The following is a 22,613-nucleotide window of genomic DNA, read 5'->3' on the forward strand; positions in this document are numbered from 1 at the left end:
GCAGCCATTTGTGGATGTCTACAGATTAAAAAACACTGAATTTTTTAAAATAGCTATTTGGCTTATTTCTTCAAGCTTTCTTTTGCAGATGGCTTTTGAAAGCATGCCGTATTTAAAACCCTCACAAGGATTTAGAATGGCTTTGAAACAGTTTTCAAGGCGGTAGAATAGAAATAGTGTGACATGACTACTTAATCTCTAGCTGGGACCAAAGGTTCTTTTTACATAATCCCATCATTCTTACAGGATGGTAATGCAATGTATGTAGTATGCTGACCAATAGTTATAAGAAAATACAATAAGTTTATCTCCTGCAAATAGAGCTATGGTATTCAATAACTTGTTTTTGAAGTTGTGTTGATAAGCAGCAGGCATGCTTGTTTTTTCTGGTTATAGTTAGCTAAGCATAATAGTGTCTTGAAAACCAAATTGCAGAATAGTGTTTTGCCTGATTTCACCAGTTAGCAGTATAAATTGATCTTATTGTCCTGTGCTGATTCAGAAAAAGTAGTTTAACCCCCCGCCCCAAAAGTGTGTTGTAATTACCAGAGAAAAGGAAGGAATAAAAAAAAAATACTGTTGCTCAGTAAACAAAATATAGTTTGGACTATGGTGTTGAAATGTAAAAGTTTTAGTAATTAAGTGCAAACATTTCAGAATTAGTATCCGCTTTAGCTGTGTCTAATAGAACTTGGCTTCCATTTTTATTAAAACCTTTTTGATAATCACTTTTGCAAATCTGTTAAGTCAAACTCAAGTGTGGTAAAAATTAGATCTCTTTCCAAGAAAAAGGATTACATATAACCTTTAAAATTCATTCTGCATAGATGCCTTGGTGCTTCTCTTTTACAGATCAAACTTCCTGTAATTCCCATTTAAACCCTATGTAGTTAAATAGCACATGGTGGAAGTTGTTAGCCATAACATGCTTGAAATGTATTGAAAGCACTGACTCAAAATTTTAAATCTTAATAACATCACGATCAAAGGACATACATTGACATAATTTTTAAAATAAAACATGATACAGACATAAAGGTTAGCATAGGTAAAAGGTTTATATAGCATTAGTTTTGGATATTTTAAAATCAGTTTTGAATACATTAAAACCAGTTCTCCCTGTTTCAGGCAGAGAAAGAAATTGCACCCACCTTATGTTGTTATTAAACTAGTGTCATTTCAGTTTGCTTACCAATTTATGGGTCTTTCCTGTAAAATGATGGTACCGGGGAAAGTGAGACTAAAGCTGTGTTATGCAAAGCTGATGTGCAAAACTGAAATACATATATTTTTAAAACCTGCTTTGATGTCTAAAAACTAGTAAAGGGATTTTGTTTGTTTTTAAACATCTTGCCATGTAAACTCAGTACATCTAAATGAATTTCTTTTGAAAGCAGCTATGTTGCTGTAGAGTATTGAAAATAATGGAAGCTACAATACCTCCTAAGTAATTTGGGTGAATTATAAAGGCAGCTCAATTTGCTTTTTCTTTACAGAAATTTGTCTTTAAACATCCAGTTGTGTGGGCTCACATAGTTAGCTTCTTTTCTCTAAATGACTAGCTAAAATAAACTGAATCACAAAAAACGCATTAAGTATTAAGAGGCTGATTTAAACCCACAGAAGTGAGGACACTGAGTTAAGACAGAAACTTCACCCTTAAAGGAAGGTTGTATCCATCTTGCCCAGGACAGTATTCTGAAACCACAGAGGGTGAGATTTATATTTCACCATATACACAAACAACTGTTTCTTGTAACTGTTTTTGCTTAAAATTTCAGAACTCATCCTACTTTTATTATTTAAAACTGATGTAACTTCCTGAACCATTAAAAATTATAAAGAAGTACATTCGTCATGTCCAGTTCATGGTTTAATATTTAAATTGAATACTTTTTTAAATATGAAGAGGTTTGGTCTTCTGGTTGTTAAACATGTAGGATAGATATGTATTTTTAAGTGTGCAAGCATATTGCTGAAGTCTCTTTTCCGCTAGCTGACAGCCAGAATAAAGATGCTCAGTTTCACCAAAACAGTCATACAAATTTAACTGTTCCAATATATGGTGAGATAGAGACTTTTAGGTTTTGGGGAGCAGTAACTCGTTCCAGAGTAGGCTGCTTCTGACTCTAAATAGTAGCAGGAGGGGAAAGGAGAGAGTTGGGGACTAACATGTTTTTTTTCAGTTCCTAGGCACAATAGTATTGCGAGGAAAAGGGGACTCCAGTTTGCCCTGAAGGGTACTCTGTTTTTAGATATCTGATTGTTCATTAGTGTGTACCTTGTAAAATTTGTAATGGCTTTTTCAACCATAAATCTGAATTAGCTATAAGTGTATGTTTAAAATTTACCATTCCTTAATATAATTTAGACTTCCTAACTGAAGCCTACACGTGCCTTTATGTCACAGGCTTGCGTATAACATGGCAAGTAGGTGCACTTAGGAAGTATTGTGCCTCAGAGGCACACCACCTCCCAGGGCTTCCCTCTTGCACTGAATGGAGTAATTTATGATGACCCTTAAACATAAACTTCCACCTCCTGTGCTCATCCAGCCCTGGAGGTCAGAGCCATGTCTCTGTTTTCTCCCAAAACATTTGCTTCCACATAAGAGTGTAGCCAGGACCCATAGTTTAGAAAGCTTTAACAGGCACATGCAAGAATGGGGAACCCGTACTCCTTGCTACTTCTTTGTACACCTGCGTTGGGACTATACACAATCAAGGCCTTAAGTTTTGTTTTAAAACAAACAAATTGGAAGAAAATTGCTTCTGGGTTAGGACTTTGTATGAATAAATTTTTACTGCCTACTTACAAATTCTAGAGAAAACATGAAAATATAATCAAACAATTATAGCAGAATTGCTATTATCCAAATCATTCGTTGGTAGGAATAAAACTGGTAAAATGGGAAAGATCATACATGAAGCTACTTTCTAACAAAATCCTAAGCAGTTTTTGTCTGCACCTACTGTAAACCAATAGATAAAGTGCACCATAATTTAGAATGATTTACTGTCTGAGGATAAAGTCGATATAATGATCAAAGTAATACTCACAGTGCTTATTAAATTGGTTCTCCTACAACAAAGTAAATCATTAACATGACACTGTCTTTAAATACAGGCAACTTTGCATTGTTCATATATGCAGTAGTTGCTGAGAGTGAATTCAGTAAAATGCAGGATTCATAAAGATATGATACACTGATTAAAACAGATTTATTTGCAAGGATTGTAGATTTTATTAAGTCAGAATATCTAAAATTTAGGCTCAGTTAAATAGTGAATCCATTAAAATTAGGTACCTGTAATACTGAATTAGTATCAAATGATACTTCATAAAATTATACAACATTTAATTAACTAATAGATAGACCATAGACTCTAAATTCTCCTACACAGGTGAATCCACTGTGGTGGAGATTGAATGTTGTTAACCATATCTGCAAAGGCCACAGAAGCAGTAGAAACTTTTAGAATTTTACATACTGTGGAAATGAAAGCTAAATTAATATAGAAAAATGTCTTGCATTTATCCATATGATGGGAATTATAAATAGGTATATACCTATTTTAGCTTCATCAGATTGCCTCCTTCTAATGAACTGTGCTCCAAACTAAAAATATTTTGCCCTTTGCTCACGTTTTTCTAGGACAAAAAAGGTAAGCTACATATAAGCAGAGACCATCTTCTCTACTCAACAGAAATTACCAACTGAGTGGAATTATTAGATATATTTATGATATAGATTGACCATTGTGGATTGAAGTGACCCTAAATCACTTCTTCTTGGATTCCACTTTATCTTAGGTCAGTTTGGAATAGGATAGCTTTATACACCAAGTGAAGCCACAAATACTGGAAATATTTTGAAAGGAAAAAAATTAAAACCTCTCCATCTCTAAAGAAGATTTCCCCACATGATTTTAGTATATAACCACTCGCGCAACTTGGATTTGTTCTCCTCATACATCTATTTTTGTTAGGTCCTTCTGAAGTTCCAAATACTCTTGACTTGTCTTGATTAAACTAAATAATTTTGTCATATGCTGATTTTGCAATTTTTCTGTTTACGTACTTTTCCAGATCATAAATAAACATTATACCAGTTCTAGTACAAGACAAAGTGACACCCCTGTGATGTCATTATGCCATATTCAAATTGACCATTTATTCCTACTGTTTTGTCTCTGACATTTTCAAAGTAGTAAGCTGAGATACTGTTCTGTGCTTCTTGGGCTTCTGTAATGCCACCGCAGGAAGGTCAGCAAATTAGCAAACTACTATGATTTCCCTAATTATGTTAGCTATGTATTAGCGCAGAGGTTACCTTTGACAGTCAATACACCAATAATTTATCAAAGCATTTTGTTCTTTTAATAGAGATACTGGCTTTACCAAAATATAATATAGGAAATATTACAAAACTTTGATATACCGTTTCTGTACTGAGAAATTAAATGAATACCTTGTACATCACATCTCCATATACAGAAAATGATATCCAAAACTCAATAGAACTAATGTTCAATGTCTATGGAACTCATGCTTTCAGAGTAACAAATGTGATCTTCTCTGTCTCTAGCTATTTATTACTAGAGTATTTCTCCTTCCAAGAGTAAAAGATTTCAAGTCTGACTTGCCAAATACACTCCAATTATTTGGCTAATGGTGTATGTTTCTTTCTGTTAAAGCATGTTCATTACAGAATAACATAGGTGTTCAGTGTTAATTTCTTTTAAAAAGGTTTTTAATGGTTACAGAGCCAGACGTGAGACAGCACAGTAAGGCAGGGAAATGTCTTCCATGAAGGAATTTCATTTTACAAATGACATCTTTAGAAATGAGATTAATATAGTTATAGAATGAACCTGCTTAAGTCCAGTCTTCATTTCCCTTGCAACATTTAAATGTCTAGGTAATGACCTTTAAATGATTTTGTTGTTACATCACATTTCCAGTCAATTTTATTAAGTTAATCAACATAGAGAGACTTACTATGATATCATATTAACTGGAAATTACAATATAGAATAATTCTATCACTATTGTTTGTAAATGTGTTAAAAGAAGAGTTAGGTGAAATTTTTCAGTCAAATGATTTATTCACCAAAAAATGCAGTTTGGTTGAACCTGAAATCATTCACAAATTTCACACACATTCGCTGAATGGTTTCAGCCAGAAAAATGTTCAGGGGAGACTTAAGTGCCATTCACAAAACAGGGCAGAGGAAGTGGCAGTGGTCATGATGCCAACTTTATAGTTTTTAGCCCAGTGGTTAGAACACTTACCTGGGATGTGGGAGACATGGATTCCGTTCCCCGCTCTGTCTAATGTGGAGCAGGGATGTGAATTTGGGTCTTCTCCCTCCCAGGTGAGTGCCCTAACCACAAAGTTAGAGAGTCATTTTCTCACACTCTTTCTAGCCCAATAAAAATTTAATTATTTATACCAAGTGGAACAGCTTCAATAGAAGAGTTCAGAGAGACCTACTCCAGACTACTCTATAATCTACTGGTTCGGGCACTTTCATGCAAGATGGGAGACCCAAGATCAAATTCCTGCTTGACATCAGCAGAGGTGGGAGTGAAGCCCTGATCTCCCACATCCCAGGTTAGCCCTAACTACTGGACAGCTCCATCCCTACCTCCTTTTGTGAATCTAGCCTTTAATTGCTTGTGTGTTTATGTTTAAAAGTGTGCAGAAGCTAGACATTTTGCTTGGGTTGAAAAACACATTTCATTTGATCCCAAATGAATTTGTTGACTTTTTCAATTCATCAAAATTTTTCAAAAGTTTCGGTTCCCCCTTGACTGATTGTACATGTGCATTCAACTCTTGGTGTCTGTGTGCCTGGCAAATGGCCATAAGAAACTTTATCCCTCAGTGGTACCTGTTGGGCAGCTCGAGTGCCCTGTGCTAGGGGCCATGTGCTGGGAGCGAGGCTGAGCCCTGAGTTGGGGGCGGGGCTTACCTGATTAGGGGTCCTATATAAGGAGCCAGGCACTCAGGCAGCGACACAGGAGCCAGCAAACAGAGCTGCTAACAGGGGAGTTTCAGTGGGAGTTTCCAGGGGGAGGTTACAGGGGAGACCAAGGCAGAGAAACCAGGAAGTCAGAGAAGGGAAGGGGCAGGGCTCTGCCAGCAGCCCAGTGCTTGTTGGTGGCCTGTGGTGTGGTGTGAGGTGTGGATTGCCAGGCACAGAGTTGGAAGGGTATGATTGAGGCAGAGGCAGCAGGTAGAGATACACTGAGGATGACCAGATGCGGTAGCTGTGGTATGTACATGGTCCTGGAGGGGGCACCTGAAAGGAATTTTGTCTGCATGAAGTGCTGCCTGATAGAGCTGCTGGAAGAAAAGATAAGAGGACTGGAGATGCAGGTGGAAACTCTGGCTGAGTGTAGAAGGGGGTTTGAGCAGATGATGGAACACAGACATGATGAGGCACAGGGGATAAGCTCAGACGAGCGGATAGAAGCAGGACCAAAGAACTCTGAGGAGAGACTGCTGGGTGAGGAAAGTGGACGGTGGAAGCATGTGACTAGGAGAACCAGGCAGAGGAAAAGACGGGCCAGCGATGGAGAAATAGAACTCAGGAACAGGTTTGCTGAGTTGGAAAATGAAGACGGAGCACAGCAGGCTGCTGAAGGAGAGAGGGCAAGGAAAAAGAGACGAGCAGCTAGTCCTGCAGAAGGAGGGGAGGAGTCGATGGAGGCGACACCAAGTATGAGCCCTAGGAGGATTGTAAGGGCGAATACAAATCGAGAGGACTTGCGGCCAGCTGGTGTGGGGGATAGACCGGAGAATCACACTGTCGCCAAGAAAAGGCAAGTCTACGTGATTGGAGACTCTTTACTGAGAAGAATAGACAGGCCTGTAACTAGACCTGATCGGGAGAACAGAAGGGTGTGCTGTCTGCCAGGGGCTAAGATACAGACGTGGACCTGAGGCTGAATAGGATTCTAGCGGGAGCGGGAAAGAATCCGTTGATTGTCCTTCATGTGGGAACAAATGATACAGCTAGTTACTCGCTGGACTGTATCAAGGAGGACTATGCCAGACTGGGGAAGACGCTCAAAGAAATCGAGGCTCAGGTGATCTTCAGTGGGATTCTGCCGGTTCCTAGAGCAGGGCGACGAAGGAGTGACAAGATTATGGCGATCAACAGATGGCTCAGGCATTGGTGTTATAAGGAGGGCTTTGGGATGTACGGTCATTGGGAAGCGTTTACGGATAGACAACTGTTCGCTCAGGATGGACTTCATCTAAGTAAGGAGGGAAATAGAATTCTAGGATGGAGGCTCGCTGACCTCATCAAGAGAGCTTTAAACTAGGAAGTTGGGGGAGATGGTTGGGAGATGTTTAGGAGATCTCCACGCCGGAATATAACCTGGAGAGGGAAGTAAACAAAGTGAGAGGGGACACCCTTGCGGACCAAAGAATTGATCCAAGGAGGAATAGTGGAGTAGAAACCAGAGTAGCGGGTGATGCTGGTGGTAGAAGGTCTCTGCACAACGGGGGAAAGAATGTCACTGACGCCAAACGCGAAAAATTAAAATGTCTGTACACTAATGCGAGGAGCCTAGGTAACAAGATGGAGGAACTGGAGCTACTGGTGCAGGAAGTGAAACCGGATATTATAGGGATAACAGAAACCTGGTGGAATAGTACTCATGACTGGAGTACAGGTATTGAAGGCTATGGGCTGTTTAGAAAAGACAGAAAGAAAGGCAAAGGTGGTGGAGTAGCCTTGTACATCAATGCTGAGATTAACTGTAATGAAATAAGAAGCGATGGAATGGATAAGACAGTCTGTCTGGGCAAAAATCACACTGGGTAAAAAAGCAACTAGAGCTTCCCCTGAGATAGTGCTTGGGGTGTGCTATAAACCACTGGGATCTGATTTGGATATGGATAGAGACCTCCTTAATGTCTTTAATGAAGTAAACACAAAGGGGAAATGTGTGATTATGGGAGACTTCAACTTCCCAGATATAGACTGGAGGACGAGTGCTTGCAAGAATAATAGGGGTCAGATTTTTCTGGATGTGATAGCGGATGGATTTCTTCATCAAGTAGTTGAAGTACCTACGAGAGGGGATGCCATTTTAGATTTGGTTTTGGTGAGCAGTGAGGACCTCGTAGAAGAAATGGTGGTAGGGGACAACCTTGGTTCGAGTGATCATGAGCTGATTCAGTTCAAACTAGATGGAAGGATAAACAAACGTAGATCTGAGATTAGGGTTTTCGACTTCTCGAGGGCTAATTTTAAAGAGTTAAGGAAATTAGTTAGGGAAGTGGATTGGACGGAGGAACTTGTGGATTTAAATGCGGAGGAGGCCTGGAATTACTTTAAGTCGCAGCTGCGGAAATTGTTGGAAGCCTGCATCCCAAGAAAGGGGAAAAAAACCACTGGCAGGAGTTGTAGGCCAAGCTGGATGAGCAAGCAACTCAGAGAGGGGATTAGGAAAAAGCAGAAAGCTTACAGGGAGTGGAAGAAATGCGGGATTAGCAAGGGAAGCTACCTTGGTGAGGTCAGAACATGTAGGGATAAAGTGAGGAAGGCTGAAAGCCGCATTGAACTGGACCTTGCAAAGGGAATCAAAACCAATAGTAAAAGGTTCTACAGCCACATAAATAAGAAGAAAACAAAGAAGAAGTGGGGCCACTATACACTGAGGATGGAATGGAGGTTAAGGATAACCTAGGCATGGCCCAATATCTAAACAAGTACTTTGCCTCAGTCTTTAATAAGACTAGTGAGGAGTTTAGTGATGATGGAGGGATGATAAACGGGAATGTGGATATGGAGGTGGATATTACCGCAACTGAGGTAGAGGCCAGACTTGAACAGCTTAATGGGACAAAATCGGAGGGCCCGGACAATCTCCATCCGAGGATATTAAAGGAACTGGCGCGTGAAATTGCGAGCCCGTTAGCGAGAATTTTTAAGCAATCGATAAACTCGGGGGTTGTGCCGTACGACTGGAGGATTGCTAATGTAGTTCCTATTTTTAAGAAAGGGAATAAAAATGATCCGGGTAATTATAGGCCTGTTAGCTTGACGTCTGTAGTATGTAAGGTCTTGGAAAAAATTTTAAGGGAGAAAGTAGTTAAGGACATAGAGGTCAATGGTAATTGGGACGAATTGCAACATGGATTTACTAAAGGTAGATCGTGCCAAACCAATCTGATCTCCTTCTTTGAGAAGGTGACGGATTACTTAGATAAAGGAAATGCAGTAGATATAATTTACCTCAATTTCAGTAAGGCGTTTGACACGGTTCCACATGGGGAACTGTTAGTTAAATTGGAAAAGATGGGGATGAATATGAAAGTTGTAAGGTGGATAAGGAACTGGTTAAAGGGGAGACTCCAGCAGGTCGTATTGAAGGGTGAACTGTCAGACTGGAAGGAGGTCACTAGTGGAGTCCCTCAAGGATCGGTTTGGGACCGATCTTATTTAACCTTTTTATTACTGACCTTGGCACAAAGAGCGGGAATGTGCTAATAAAGTTTGCGGATGACACAAAGCTGGGGGGTATTGCTAACACGGAGAAGGACAGGGATACTATTCAGGAAGATCTGGACCACCTTGTAAACTGGAGTAATAGTAATAGGATGAAATACAATAGTGAAAAGTGCAAGGTCATGCACTTAGGGATTAATAATAAGAATTTTAGATATACGTTGGGGACGCATCAGTTGGAAGTGACAGAGGAGGAGAAGGACCTTGGGGTATTGGTTGATAGCAGGATGACTATGAGCCGCCAATGTGATACGGCTGTTAAAAAAGCAAATACGATTTTAGGATGCATCAGGCGAGGTATTTCCAGCAAGGATAAGGAGGTGTTAGTACCGTTATATAAGGCGCTGGTGAGACCCCATCTGGAATATTGTGTGCAGTTCTGGTGTCCCATGTTCAAGAAGGATGAATTCAAACTGGAACAGGTCCAGAGATGGGCTACTAGGATGATCCGAGGAATGGAAAACCTGCCTTATGAAAGGAGACTCAAAGAGCTTGGCTTGTTTAGCCTGGCCAAAAGAAGGCTGCGGGGGGATACGCTTGCTCTATATAAATATATCAGGGGGGTTAACGTTAGGGAGGGAGAGGAATTATTTAAGTTTAGTATTAATGTAGGCACGAGGACGAATGGGTAGAAACTGGATATTAGGAAGTTTAGACTTGAAATTAGACGAAGGTTTCTAACCATTAGGGGAGTGAAGTTCTGGAACAGCCTTCCGAGGGAAGTAGTGGGGGCAAAAGACTTATCTGGCTTTAAGACTAAGCTTGATAAGTATATGGAGGGGATGTTATGATAGGATAGTTTAATTTGGGCAATTGATCTTGGATTATCACCAGATAAATCTGCTCAATGGTCTGTGGGGAGATGTTGGATGGGATGGGAACTGAGTTACTGCAGAGAATTCCTTCTTGGGTGCTGGCTGGTGAGTCTTGCCCACATGCTCAGGGTTTAGCTGATCGCCATATTTGGGGTCGGGAAGGAATTTTCCTCCAGGGCGGATTGGCAGGGGCCCTGGAGGTTTTTCGCCTTCCCCTGCAGCGTGGGGCATGGGTCGCTTGCTGGTGGATTCTCTGCAGCTTGAGGTCTTCAAACCAATTTTGAGGATTTCAATAACTCAGTCCTGGGTTAGGGGTTGTTATAAAAGTGGATGGGTAGGGTTCTGTGGCCTGCCTTGTGCAGGAGGTCAGACTAGATGATCATATTGGTCCCTTCTGACCTATGAGTCTGAGTCTATTCATTGGGGCAGCCCCTCAATGGTCATAGTATGGGGAATCTTCTTCTTTGGACTCAGAGGTTGGATCAGAGCAGAACCGGCCATTCCCCACATAGATCCTGCCCTAGATGAGGTGTGTTCCTTGGAGGCAACTTCACTCTCTCCTGATGATTACAAGACTTACCAGGAATTGTTGCAGAGGGTGACTTCAGACTTGGGCATTCAGATCTGCAGGGTTGCCTTTCCAAAATTTGCATCTGTCCTAAGCACAGCAGTAATGCCATACTGGTTTGTAAAACTACACACAGAAGACCAAATGTCAGAAACTGGCAGGACAGGGCACTCGTGCTGCCCAACAGGTACCACTGAGGGATAAAGTTTCTTATGGCCATGTGCCAGGCACACAGACACCAAGAGTTGAATGCACATGTACAATCAGTCAAGGGGGAACCGAAACTTTTGAAAAATTTTGATGAATTGAAAAAGTCAACAAATTCATTTGGGATCAAATGAAATGTGTTTTTCAACCCAAGCAAAATGTCTAGCTTCTGCACACTTTTAAACATAAACACACAAGCAATTAAAGGCTAGATTCACAAAAGGAGGTAGGGATGGAGCTGTCCAGTAGTTAGGGCTAACCTGGGATGTGGGAGATCAGGGCTTCACTCCCACCTCTGCTGATGTCAAGCAGGAATTTGATCTTGGGTCTCCCACTTTGCATGAAAGTGCCCGAACCAGTAGATTATGGAATTCTTCAAACTGTGATGCAGACTTGTATTCTACGACCCAGCCTTTGTCCATTCTGCATCAAAGTCTGTACTTCTAACAGTCAGTGTGAAGGAACTGAAGGAGTCAGTGCAGCGCCCCTTATATGTCCAGGGGAGGGGCTAGGGCTACAAGGCATGAGCAACACTGCTGTAGGTACTTCTAGGCAAAATTCTCCAGCCGTGGGGCACACACATACCTAAATAGAATACACATCTGCATCATGTCTCAAAGGACAACACAGACAACACAGGACAAGGACAAGTTGTAAGTAGGTAACCATTTTGTTGCCTACTCCCCCTGAGCCTGCAGTCTCTTTGTTTAACTGCATGGATGCATCATGCCTAGATGTTAGAGAGTGGTCTTACTTGAAAGAGATTCAAGAGATCCTGCTAAATAATAGCCTTCTACCGTGGTTACTTAGCTCTCTAAGTGGAGATGTTTTTTCATCTGGTCTTGCCATTACCATCCAGTTCTTTAGTTCAACACATTGTATATTACTTAATGTACCTGAAACACAAAGGTTTGGCTGTTAGTTCCATCAAGGTACATCTAGCAACTATTTCAGTTTTCCACCCTAAAGTGGATAATCAGTCTGCTTTCTCCAGTGACGTCCATAAAGTTTTTGAAAGACCTAGTCAGATTGTACCCTCAGGTGCAAGACTCAGTTCCCACCTGGGATCTAAACTTAGTGTTGTCAAGACTTATGGGTCATCTGTTTGAGCCTTTGCCTACTTGCTCTCTGCTACATCTGTCAATGAAGGTGGTATTTTGGTTGCCATTACCTTGACCGGAAGAGTAGGAGACTGTACGCTTTAATTTCTGAGCCTCCATATACAGTCTTTTTTTTCATTGCAGTGTTTACCTGCGTCCTCATCCAAGGTTTGTCCCAAAAGTGGTGTCATCTTTCCATATCAACAGCCAATTTATTTATCCTGCATTTACTTGCCTGAAGCCATATATGAGCAGAGAAGAAGGTCAGAAGAGCTCTGACATTCTACCTTGACAGAACCACATCCTCCTAACTTTTCATAGTGGTAGCATACAGAGTAAAAGGGCAATCGGTCTCAGACAGTTTCTTCTTGAATAGCCTGTTGTCTATGTATGTGCTGTGACCTGTTTAATGTTACCCTGCCGAGCAGAGTCACAGCTCATTCTATGAGATTGCAGGCAGCCTTTCTAGCACATGTTCCAATTCTGGACATTTGTGGAGCATCAACCTGGTCCTCTGTCCTCACAGTTGCTTCCCATTATGCTGTCAATCAAGACTCAAGAGATGATGTTGTTCTTCAATTTTTATTTAAATAGATTCTGATCCCACCTCCTGCTCCACAGCTTGAGTCACTAAGAGTGGAATGCATATGTGCAGTCACTCAGATGAAAAAATGTTTAATAGCCAGTTCAGTAACTCTTGTTCTTCAACATCTATTCCACATGTCCACTCCATGACCCTCTCTCCTACCACTCTACATCAGAGTTCTGGCAAGAAGGAACCGAGCGGTGTGGGAGTGGGAGCAGTACTGCCCTTTAAACCTGCTTTCCTTTAAGTGCTAGACAACTAATAGCCAAATTTTTTTATAACCTTAAGAACACTGCTAAGCAAAGAAAATTGTGTATGGAAACAGTCATTTCTTCTTTGAGTGCTTGCTCATATCGATTCCAATTAGGTGTGCGTGCACTGCGTGCATGTTCGTCAGAAGATTTTTACCCTAGCAACACTCGGTGAGTCGGCTGGGCGCCCCCTGGATATATACCCCTGCCGACCCAACAGCCCTTCAGTTCCTCCTTACCACCCGTGATGGTATTTGGAACTGTGGAGCGCAACTTTGCTGATCTCCACATCCCTAGCTACTCGTAGTTCTTTACTGTTACTGTGTCTATAGTTCGAGTTCTTATAGTTAGTATATATAGTTCAGGGGGGGGATCAGGGATTAGCCCCTTTCCTCCACCCCGATGCTGCCCATGCCCAAGGCACTGGGATTCAAACTATGCTCGGCGTGCCAAAAGCCAATGCCAGTAGGGGATCCCCACGACTCTTGCCTCAAGTGCCTAGGGAATCCCACCTTCCTGATAAGTGCCGCATCTGCAAGTCCTTTAAATCAAGGACGAAGAAGGAGCGGGACTTTCGATTGAAGGAGCTCCTCATGGAGTCTGCACTTAGTCCTGCAGCGTCGGCACCAAGCGCCCAACAGACTGCTTCAGTAAGGAGTGCCCCTCCAGCACCGGACCACTCCGGTACTGAGAAGGAGTCCCGGCACCGACATCTGCTCGGTACCACTCCCTGTCCCCAAGACCTGGGAAGCAACATAGTGCCTCAACTTCGGCTGCACGGAAGAAGCGCTCTTCCAAGACGGTTCATCTGGCACCGTCATTGGCCGCAGTACCGTCGACTGCGACTCCACAGATTGTGGCTCTGCCAAGCTTGGCACCATCGATTCCGGTCCCAGAAAGGCCGTTGAGTCCGGTTCCCGACAGCTCCCTGGCTCACGCTGTGGTAGAACTTGCCCTCCCTTCTATGCCAGAGACCTTCTCCATGGCAAGGGAGCTCATCTCAATGACAGAGTCAACATGGCCTCAACCCCCGGCACTGCCGGTGCGGGTCATACAATCCATCGGCAAGCCGGCCATGGTAAGACCTCCTTCCATTGATCCACCAGAGAGACGTCGTTCAAGATCCCGGTCTCGCAGATGCTCTCGATCGCGCCATTCCCGCTCTCGGCACTGCTCGCAGTCCTGGCATCGCGCTCCTTCGTGGCACCAGTCGCACATGCGGCACCGTTCAACATCTTGTTCACTGGACAGATACTTCTGGTACCGATCCGACTCACGGCACCGATCTTGGAACCATGTATCCCGCAGTTGCTCCAGACGAAGGGACTCGCGATCTTGGTCAATCTCCCGGCACCGACCCGGTAGAAGATCCCGATCTCGCTCGCTGTGCCATTATAGCTCCCGGTACCGCTCCCCGGTACTGCCCTGGGCCTGAGCGTCGAGATCAGTGGCTCTCCCCTATGGCCTGTCGGCACTGCCGTGGCCTTCCAGACACGCATCAGTGTCATCGCAGGCTGATAGCACATCCTATCATCAGGAGCGTGACTCTGACGTCCCCAGCCATATATTCTCAGAGAGACAGAGCCACGAGCAAGGGCCTCATCACTGGTCCTTCTGGACACCCTGGGCATACCACCAAAGCCAAGGTGCACCATCAGTGTCTCAACAGTCGGCCCCATCAGAACACCGGGTACCAGAGACCACAGTAAGCCGCCCCCCACCTGCAAGCACAGACGAGGCGCCAATACCATCTGCAAGGTTCCACCGGATGCATATGACACCCTTCAAGTCCAGGAGCCACCACAGACCCTTTGGTCCTGGGCCTTTCCTCCTCCTCCTCCTCCTTGCCTGATGAGGCGGTGGCGGGGACATACTCCTCAGGCCCTCCACCAATTGACCTCAGAGGCCATCAGGACCTTTTGCGGCGAGTGGCTCAGAATATGAACTTGCAGGTGGAGGAGGTCCCTGAAATAGAGGACCCGGTCGTGGACATCCTATTGTCTGATGTACCTACTAGAGGCGCTCTTCCATTCATCCGCACTATACAGGCTAATGCGGACACCATTTGGCAATCCCCAGCTTCAATTTCACCTACAGCAAGGGAAGTAGAGAGGAAATATATGGTCCCCTCAAAGAGGTATGAATATCTCTACTCACCCGCTTCCTTGCTTTCTAGTTGTCCAATCAGTGAACGAACGGGAGTGTCATGGCGAGCCAGCCCTGGCTCCTAAGTCAAAGGAGGCTAGGCGTATGGACCTACTTGGCTGTAAAATATACTCGGCCTGGGGCCTCCAGCTTAGGGTGGCGAACCAACAAGCCCTCCTAAGTAGGTATAACTTTAACACTTGGGTGTCCTTGGGGAAGTTTACGGAGCTTCTTCCCCAGGAATCCCGTCAAGAATTCACAGCCCTACTTGAGGAGGGTAAAAAGGTAGCGAGAACCTCCCTCCAAGCCTCTCTGGATGCAGCAGACTCTTCAGCCAGAACTCTGGCGTCAGGAGTGACGATGGGGCTATCTCCTGGCTCCAGGTATCAGGCCTTCCCCCTGAATTGCAACAGACCATTCAGGATTTACCGTTTGAACGTCAGGGCCTTTTCTCAAACAAGACTGACCCCAGGTTGCAAAGCCTGAAGGACAATTGCGTTATAATGCGCTCGCTGGGTATGCACACGCCAGTGACCTAACGCAGGACCTTCAGGCCCCAGCTGCACCGTCCTTACACCCAGTCTAGGCCACGTCAGGATGTCACTAGAAGGCGTGGCGGGGGAATCGTCGGAGACAGTCTGGCCCTCAAGGAGCTCAAAATCAGGCACCTCCTAAATCACCAGTGGGACCTAAGCAGAACTTTTGATGGGATGCCCGAGGACGGCCCACCAGTTACCCCACCGGATCCTTCTCCTCCCTTTTTCAACCACCTCTTCCGATTCTTCCCTGCCTGGTCCCAGCTAACTTCAGATCGTTGGGTCCTGCGCACAGTGGAAGAGGGATACCACCTTCAGTTTGCTTCAACCCGCCTTCCCACTCTCCCTACCCGTCCCTCTTCAGGGACCCCTCTCATGAGCAATTCCTCTTACAAGAGGTCCAGTCTCTCCTAGCCATGGGATCCATAGAGGAGGTGCCAAAGGACATGAGAGGCAAGAGGTTTTATTCCCGCTACTTCTTAATCCCCAAGGCAAAGGGAGGTCTACGACCTATCCTAGACCTGCGAGAACTCAACAAATTCATGATAAAGCTGAAGTTCCATATAGTATCCCTGGGGACCATTATCCCATCCTTGGATCCAGGAGACTGGTATGCCGCCCTCGATATGAAGGACGTGTATTGCCACATCGCAATTTACCCACCACACAGACGGTACCTCCGTTTTGTGGTCAACTATCAATACTTCCAGTTTACTGTACTTCTGTTTGGCCTTTCTGCAGCTCCGCGTGTCTTCACAAAGTGCATGGCTGTAGTCGCCGCCTCCCTCCGCAGTCGTCGAGTACACGTCTACCCGTATCTCGACGATTGGCTCATTCGAGGGAATTCCCAATAGCAAGTACTACAGCACCTGCACATCGTCAGAGACCTCTTCAGGAGCCTAGGTCTCATGATCAACACGGAAAAGTCTACACTCACGCCCTTGCAGAGAATAGACTTCATTGGAGCGGTTCTGGACTCCAATCTGGCCAGAGCCTGCCTCCCGCAGTCACGTTTTCAGACAATAGCTTCATTAATCCGAAGTCTTCAAACCTTCCCGACAATGTCGGTGTGCACCTGCCTCAGCCTAGTAGGTCACATGGCCTCCTGCACCTTCGTGACCAAGCATGCCAGGCTACGCCTCCGTCCCTTCCAAGCCTGGCTTGCTTCGATGTACCAACCACGCAGAGACAGCCTGGACTCGGTGCTCACTATCCCCAGGAAGGTTCTGGGCTCCCTAACCTAGTGGCTAGACCACTCTAGTCTGTGCAGGGATGCTATTCCACCCACCTCAACCCTCGATGGACCTAACCATGGACACGTCATCTCTGGGTTGGGGTGCCCACCTCGGGGGACTCTGCACTCAAGGCCTCTGATCGCCTCAAGAACTGGCTTTACACATCAATGTGCGGGAGCTGAGAGCAGTCCGCCTAGCATGCCAGGTGTTTCGAGACCATCTCCAAGGCTGTTATATATCAGTGTTCACGGACAACACAACAGCCATGTTTTACATAAACAAGCAGGGCGGAGCACACTCCTCCCTCCTTTGCCAAGAAACCATCCACCTTTGGAACTTTTGCATAGTCCACTCGATCAAATTGGTAGTATCTTTTCTCCAGGAATCCAGAACACCCTGGCAGATCACCTCAGCAGATCCTTCCTGTCTCACGAGTGGTCGATTCGCCCGGACATCATCCATTCTGTTTTCTGGAAGTAGGGGTTTCCCCACATAGTAGACCTATTTGCCTCCCGAGAGAACAGGAAATGCCAGGTGTTCTGCTCCTTCCAGGGACACTCCCCGGGCTCCCTCTCAGATGCATTCTTGATCCTGTGGAAGAGGCATCTACTTTATGCCTTCCCACCGTTTCCACTTGTCCACAGAGTCCTACTCAAGGTCCACAGGGACAGTGCCCACCTGATCCTGATTGCTCCAGCGTGGCAGCACTGCTGCACCACATTGTTTGACCTCTCAGTGGCAGACCCGATTTCTCTGCCACTCTGGCCGGACCTCATAACACAGGACTTCAGCAGGCTTCACCATCCGGACCTGCAGTCCCTTCATCTCACAGCTTGGCTGCTGCGTGGTTAAGCCAGTCTGAATTGCATTGCTTTGCCTCGGTTCAACAGGTGCTCTTGGGCAGTAGAAAGCCTTCCACTAGGATGACATATCTCGCCAAGTGGAAGCATTTCTCCTGTTGGTGCCCTCAGCATAACTTAGTCCCCAGTCAGGTGTCCATTCCCACTGTCCTGGACTACCTCTGGTCCCTAAAAGAGCAGGGCCTAGCGGTCTCTTCCATAAAGGTGCATCTGGCAGCCATTTCCGCCCATCTGGGGGAAAATGACCGATCCATCTTCTCCCACCCTATAGTCTCAAAGTTCCTCGAAGGATTGGAATGTTTATATCCTCAAGTTAGACTCCCGACCCCTACCTGGGATCTAAACCTGGTGCTAGCCAAGCTTATGGGTCCTCCTTTCGAACCACTGGCTACCTGCTCGCTGCTGTACCTTTCCTGGAAGACAGCCTTCCTTGTCGCTATTACCTCAGCGAGACGAGTATCTGAGCTTCAGGCTTTGACAGCGGACCCCCCCCCCCCAATACACTGTATTCCATAAGGACAAGGTACAGCTGCAACCGCACCCCTCTTTCCTCCCTAAGGTGGTGTCCGCCTTTCATGTCAACCAGGACATCTTCCTCCCAGTCTTCTTCCCCAAGCCGCACTCATCACATCGGGAACAACAGCTACACAGCCTGGACGTCCGCAGGGCCTTCGCCTTTTATATAGAGAGAACCAAACCCTTCTGAAGGTCACCTCAGCTCTTTGTAGCTGTCGCAGACCAGATGAAAGGCTTACCAGTCTCTTCGTAACGGCTTTCATCTTGGGTAACATCCTGCATCCGCACATGCTATGAATTGGCTCACGTTCCGGCTAGCCACCTCACCGCCCACTCTACTCGGGCGCAAGCTTCATCTGCTGCCTTCCTGGCCCACGTCCCCATCCAGGAAATATGTTGGACAGCTACCTGGTCATCGATTCACACCTTTCCCGCACATTACGCATTGGTTCAACAGCCCAGAGATGATGCAGCATTTGGCTCAGCAGTTTTGCATTCTGCAACATCTCGCTGCGACCCCACCGTCTAGGTGAGGCCTGGGAGTCACCTAATTGGAATCGATATGAGCAAGCACTCGAAGAAGAAAAGACGATTACTCACCTTTGTAACAGTTTTTCTTCGAGATGTGTTGCTCATATCCATTCCAAACCTGCCCTCCTTCCCCTCTGTTGGAGTAGCTGGCAAGAAGGAACTGAAGGGCCATTGGGTCGACAGGGGTATATATCTGGCGCCATAGCGGTGCCACTCCAGGGGGGGCCCATCCGACCCACCGAGTGTTGCTAGGCTAAAAATCTTCCAATGAGCGTGCACGCAGCACGCGCACACCTAATTGGAATGGATATGAGCAACACATCTCGAAGAACAACAGTTACAAAGGTGAGTAACCATCTTATTCAATACTTGTAAATGTAGGAAACTATAAAATTGCTTACTGTGACAGACCCAAACCAGTGGGGTACAGGAGTCTAGTAGAGGGCAAATATACTGGTCACTGGATGAGTAGTTTTCTGTTCCCTGGGTGACCAGAGCAGGGGCTGCGCTAGAGTAATCAGGAACCTGCTAGAACCAATTAAGGCAGACAGACTGATTAGAACACCTGCAGCCTATTGAGGCAGGCTAATCAGGGGACCTGGGTTTTAAAAGGAGCTCACTCCAGTCAGGCCAGGAGGGAGCCAGAGGAGAGGAAGTGCGTGTGAGGAGCTGGGAGCAAGAGGCGCAAGGAGCTGAGAGTGAGAGGGTGTGCTGCTGGAAGACTGAGGAGTACAAGCATTATCAGACACCAGGAGGAAGGTCCTGTGGTGAGGATAAAGAAGGTGTTTGGAGAGGGCCATGGGGAAGTAGCCCAGGGAGTTGTAGCTGTCATGCAGCTGGTACAGAAGGCACTATAGACAGCTGCAATCCACAGGGCCCTGGGCTGGAACCCGGAGTAGAGGGCGGGCCTGGGTTCCCCCCAAACCTCCCAACTCCTGATCAGACACAGGAGAAGTTGACCCAGACTGTGGGGAAGATCACTGAGGTGAGCAAATCTGCCAATAAGCGCAGGACCCACCAAAGTAGCGGAGGAACTTTGTCACATTACTTAACTTTGTTTAAAAAATTCAGTTAACACTGAATTTAGTACCTTTTAGAGAACTATGTTTAAATGTGACCTGGATAGAAAAATTCTGTCAGTTATTCATGTATAACTAAGCTATAAAATAGTTCTGTCAGGATCTCAGTTTGTAAAGTTGTTTCCTAGTATAATGTAGACAAGACTTGAAGGTAACGGGTTTGGATTATCCTTATTGAAATCAGTGTTTCATAGGGAAATTGAAAGCTTTTTTTCTTGTTGCTGTCACTAGTACCAGTCCCTGCCTGGTCTAGAGATGTCTTCCAGAGGTTGCCTATATTCTTCCCCTGCTGTTCCTGATGATTTCTCTTGTTGACTTCTACAGTCAGAGAAGAAGGTACCAAGCCAGCTATGTCAGTTTAGCTCCTGTCTGGGGACAGGAGGAGATGAAGCCTTAGGTTGTGCAGAGGAAGATGAAAACCTGTAAAGGGGACCTGGGAGGGAGAGATCTTGAGACTATACCAGATAGGAGTAGCTGACTACTAGGTTCTCTACAAGAAAATGGCAGATAGGAGGACTTGCTTAGGGCAGGAGTGGTTGTGCAATAGAGTGTTATTGGGCTTGATGGGATACTCCATAAGTTTGGACAAGCATCCAGGTTTTAGGATGCTTATTCAAATTTTCCTTTTGGGTTTTCCCATCTCTATTTATTTTGGCCTATTGGTGGATTCTTGATCTTATGATGCAAAAAATTCAATGTCCGAAAATTGTGATGAACCATCACAGGCTGTTGCAATATATATAATATGACAAAGAAGGATACCTAATAGGAAATCATCTTTAAATACATGCTGAAAGCTGTCGTCTTTTTGAGACCTGAAAATAAGACATTTGGTATTTTTAAAATTTAATCCTAAAATTCACTAGAATGTTCACAAAAATCAGTAGCAGCAGGGCTCTTAGTGGATGTCAATCCAAGCTAATTATGAAAATTTGTCCTTGGGAAAAATTTTCATTAGTGACTATGGAATAAGTACTTTGCCTGCATAATGTTTGAATCACTCTTCTGTCAGGTTATGGTTGGCAAGCACACCTTCCTTCCCACCACCAAAAATGTGAAGGTCTGCTATAGAGTTAATCAACCATAGGATGGTAGAAATGTATGGCTGGAAAGGACCTCAAGAGTTCATCTATTTCAGCCCCCTGCACTAAGGCATGACCAGGTCAGGCAACTCCTGAGAGGTGTTTGTCCAACCTGTTCTTAAAAACTTCCAATGACAAAGATTCCACAACCTCCCTTGGAAGCTTAGTCCAGTGCATAACTGTCCTTTATAGTTAGGAAGTTCCCTAATATGCAAGCTGAATCTTCCTTGTTTAGTTTGTCAGTTACTTCTTGTATTACTTTCTGTGGTGCTGGAAAACAATTGATCACCATCCCCTTTATAACAGTTGTAACATATTTGTAGATTGTTATCAGGTACCCCCTCACTCTTCTCTTCTTTAGACTAAACGTGCCAGTTTTTTTTAACCTTTCTTGTCTGGTCTTCCAAACTGTTTATCATTTTTGTGGCTCTCCTCTGGGATTTCTCTAGTTTTTTCCATTATTTCTTAAAGTGTGGTTTTCAGTACCCAGCTGAGGCCTCGCCAGTGCTGAGTGGAGTGGACAGTTATTTCCCATATCTTATGTGACACTCGTGAATGATATTAACTTGTTTTGCAGCTGCACTATGTTTTTGGCTCATGTTAAGTTTGTAATCCACTATAACTCCCAAATCTTTTTCAGCAGTACTACCACCTAGCTGGTTATTTCCCATTTTGTATTTGTGCATTTAATTTTTCTTTCCTATGTGTAGTACTTTCCATTTGTCTTTATTGAATTTCATCTTGTTGATTTCAGTGTAGTTAATGCTGTCTTCCAAAGTGCTAGCATCCCCTAGCAGCTACACGTCATCCACAAATGTTATGAGCATACTCTCCACTCCATTATCTAAGTCATTAATGAAAATATTGAATACTACCAGACCCAGGTCTTACCCCTGTGGGACACCACTGCATTTTTCCTCCACAGTTTGACAGCAAGCCAATGATAATTACTCTTTGAGGTAAGGTCTTTCAGCCAGTTATGCGTCCACCTTATAGTAATTTAATCTGTACTACCTATCCCTAGCTTGCTTGTGAAACTGTGTCAGAAGCCTTACAAAAAATCAAGATACATCACACACCTACAACTTCCCCCACATCCACTAGGCCAGTAACCTTGTCAAAGAGGAAATTTAGGTTGGTTTGGCATGATTTGTTCATGATAAATCTATGTTGGCTGTTACTTATAATCCTCTAAGTGCTTAGAAATTTATTGTTTAATAATTTATTACAGTATCTTTCCAAGTATCAAAGTTAGGCTCACTGATCAGTAATTCCCTGGGTCCTCTTTGTTCCTCTTTTTAAAGATAGGGTACTTTGTTTGGCCTCCACCAGTCCTTTGGGACCTCATGTGTCCCCCTTGAGTTCTCAAAGATAATCACAAATGGTTTTGAGACTTCCTCAGCTCATTTGTTAAGTAACTTAGCTTAATATTCTTTAACTTACTCATTCCCTGTTATGGCTTGTGTTCCTTCCCCTTTGTTGTTAGATATCTAATTGTTAGATATGTGGTCACAGCTTACCTTATTAGTGAAGGCTGAAGTAAATAGTCATTAAACACCTCATTCTTCT

The 22,613-nt window shown here is 44.5% G+C and overlaps 1 protein-coding gene across 3 annotated transcripts in view; it reads left to right on the top strand.

Moving 5' to 3' along the window:
* MICU2 (mitochondrial calcium uptake 2) overlaps window positions 1–22,613 on the top strand; it is a 266,388-nt gene that overhangs the window by 87,923 nt on the left and 155,852 nt on the right. The gene's annotated exons all lie outside the window — the stretch shown is intronic.

This window comes from Gopherus flavomarginatus, chromosome 1, assembly GCF_025201925.1.
Source record: "Gopherus flavomarginatus isolate rGopFla2 chromosome 1, rGopFla2.mat.asm, whole genome shotgun sequence".
Taxonomy (NCBI): Eukaryota; Metazoa; Chordata; order Testudines; family Testudinidae; genus Gopherus; species Gopherus flavomarginatus.